We start from the raw sequence: 3,718 nt of genomic DNA, 5'->3' as shown, positions 1-3,718 counted from the left end.
TTAAAAAACAAAAGTTCAATAGATGAATTTATAAGAATACAAGGTTGTAACATTATTTTTGGAAAACAAAAAAAAATGTGTTGAACGAGCATAACCTAAATGATATCAAATTGAATTCATACTCCAAATGGTCCTTTCGATGTCATATACACAATCCCACGCAACTTCTAGAGTTTATGCTAAGGAGTAGCACTTCCCTATCTACAAATTTATATTTAGGTATGACTAAATAAATTCATGTATTTTTTACAATAAAGAGTTTACTTCTAAATTCTTAGACATCATAATCATTTATTAACTATATAACTTAATTTAAAGTTCTTATTTCCGTATAGAAGTAGAGTGAAGACAGTCTTCCTTCTCATACTTAAATATCAAACTTTTTGTACATCGATGAAACTAGTGTAGGTGAGTGCATGATAAATCATACTAGAAAATTATTTATACTCAAGAAAATATTTGACAAGTGAATAACTTTGAAGAAGTGAATGCAACATAATTTACAATATTATTTGTATATTTTAATCGATTATATTATATTAGATTACTTAATTATCTTAGATCTCTTATAACATTTCATTGTAAAATATATATGAAATTTTTTTGCAAGTGTTTGTTACTCCTTGTAGTGCATGACTCATACAAGACTACACTATACAAACATTTAAACAAGAAACTATTTAGTAGTTCAATCATGAAACAATCACGGTCAAGATGGATTGGGAAAATATGGAAGGCACATGTTATGTATTTTTCAATATTAATACATTATTATAGGTAATGCCTAATCTATCACGATCCAAAAATGAACGTGATGACACTTGCCTATTTCCACCAAGACTAGTCAACCTCAACCCAACGAAAATGAAAGAAATATGAAAAAAATAAAACTAGAAAAAGATAAAGTCGAAAAACTTACTCATTCTAAATAATACCCCAAAACCTGATTGTCATGTGTACAAGCAACTAAATACATAAAATGCGAGCTGTAGAAATAAGTACAAGCCTCAATCTTCGTTTCTAAAATAGAACAAAGTATAAAGAAATGGAAAAAAGAGGGCCAAAGAAGTGACAAGAAGTTATCTCTTCAATTCCTCGACAAACCTCAAAAACAAAATAATTAGAAAGAAATCATGTGATTCCGAGCTAAAAACCTACACAAGTGTAAAGGCAAGGGTGAGTACCAACAACATGTGTAGCGACCCGAACCGTCGTTATTTAAATAAAAAATTTGGGAGATTATTGGGGCGCCAGAGTGGATATGTGAGACAAAATATAAATAACGCAAAATCTTATTTTCTCCTTCTTCCTAAAATAAATTTAGGCGTAAACCACCCTAGAAATCCCCCAAAAGCTTCTCTAATACCTTGAAGGAAGGAGAAGGAAATTCTAGAGTAAGGAGCGCGGGTGATGGAAGATATCCGATCAAGATCATCGTCACGAAGATAGAAAAACAAGAATCGAAGTCAAAACTCTGTGCAGCTTCTTGGCGGCTAGGTAGGCTAGGTTTTATTAATTGATTAAAAATAAATATGTGCTTACTGCGTAATATAATGTAAATCAATGGTAGGATCTATATTTGTTCTTTGTACACCGAAAAAAAGATGATCAAATTATAGGAAGAAGCCTTAGATGATGAACTAGGGCTAAGAATGGTCGAGTTATTGTTTAAAGTGATATACGTCGATAAATACTCCAATGTGATGGTTGGTATTTCATGTTGTTTGATGCATGTTCGTTCTTGGTTTGTTATAATGTATGTATGTCTGCAAATGTTGTGCTATGAATCACATTAATCGTATATGAGAACAATTGAATGAGGTATGACATAAATCATGACTTGGTTTTATGATTTTTAGAACATATATACTTGTAATTGTGATTGTGGCTTATTGAATGGATTGAGGGTTGTGTTTCCGCATACTAACTTGGATCGATTGCCACGTTTCTCCTTAAGTATGGTATCGATTTTCATGTTTTATCATAATCATTGGATTGGGTACCATGTTCCGATTACTAACAATTTGGATTTGGTTTCCATGAGAGAACCAATGACTTGATGTAATTGTGCATCTTGAGAATTGTGAAGTTGTGTGTTGTTCATAAGTGATAAATGATGTTGTGTTGTTCCTTAAGGGTTAACTATTATGAAGACCTACATATTTGCTTTTACTTTGTTGATTTAATTCGCTATACGTCTCTTATTAAATGAACTAGGAAGGGATTCACGATAATAGTTAGAAGGCTTGATATAATGCACCATATTGCAAAGGCTAGGTAATATGAAGAGAAAGTAAGGGTCTGTCGTGAGTGGTTAATCGGAATGCTAGTAATTAAAATGGTGGACTCTTCTATGCATTAGAATGGTTAGGCTATGATCAAGAACCTAGTAAGAAGGTTAACTTTGACGGTGATTAGTAATAAAAGTACTACTATAATTCAGAGGTATTCGAGAGAGAGTAACGGTGGAGGAGCAAGTTTTATTACATGATCTTGCTAGTTGAATTCTTATATTATGTGGTGGTCGTCAGGTTGACCGATGATGTCTACCAGTACATGTGGTTGTACTAATACCACTCTTGCTATGCCTTTTTAACATAGTCTGCATGCAGGGTCGGTGATGTTTCATTACATGAAGATGAAGGTATACTACAATAGTTTCTAGCTTTCCTTCCGCATGGTGGGGGTTGAGCCTTTTTTTTTAATCATGTCTTGTTCAACTCTTAGTAGCTCTTGTACTTGCTTAAACTAGATATTAAGGGGTGTTTATTACTTTATTAGTGTTAACCAAAATTGTGTTAAAATTTATTATTTATAAAAATCATGTTAGTAATATTTATTTCCATTTTATTTAATCTTATGCATGTTGTAACTATTGGAATAAGAGGACTCTCCAACTTAGGTGGACCCGCATGGCCCGATGGTTGGGTTGTGACAACATGGTACCCAACAAGCAAGCAAAAGGTGTACTTTTTTCTTAATTCCGCATTTCATGTATTTGGGGATTTTAATAGAATAAGTTTTCTACTTTATTTCTTTCTTGTTTTATAGTTTTTCCGCATTTCTTTGGTTTTCGTTAGGTTGAGACTGACTTGTCTTGGTGGAAATATACAAGTATCATCACGTTCATTTTGGATCATGACAATTTTTTTTAATTTTAAATGCCATGATTTTTAGTATGGGTCATGGGTGGGTAAATTATGAAAACCGGGTGGGTAAAATTTTCAGATAAAAAATAATAAAAATCTGATAAATTATTAAGATGGTGACGCATGGCAAACAATTAGTTTTAAGGATATACATGATCAAAAAGATTGACGGTAAAAGTATATACAACCTTAAAGTATAATGAAGGATATTAACATACCTTTATGATAGTGCGAAATTATATTTGTCCATTTTCCCTAAGAAAATAAATGATATTCTTAATGATAAATAATGAAATAAATAAGGTGTATTCAATTTTTGAACAGATTTTCTAGAAAACATACAAGGTAAAAAAAAAGTCAAAAAATGAGTAAAAAGATGCAAACTAAGGAGGAGGGTTTTGCCCGAACTATCCAAGGTCATGTGGGAACCAAGGATGGAACAGGGCGTGTGATGAAGGTTGGAGAGACCATGATAGAAAATGGCATGATTGTGGTATAAATTGGAGAGATTAGGACAGTGACAAAGATATATATATATATTTATATATATATATATATATATATATATA

This window comes from Solanum pennellii, chromosome 1 (genome assembly GCF_001406875.1).
Source record: "Solanum pennellii chromosome 1, SPENNV200".
Classification (NCBI taxonomy): domain Eukaryota; kingdom Viridiplantae; phylum Streptophyta; class Magnoliopsida; order Solanales; family Solanaceae; genus Solanum; species Solanum pennellii.
The sequence above is the reverse complement of the archived record's forward strand: the minus strand, read 5'-3'. Positions refer to the sequence as shown.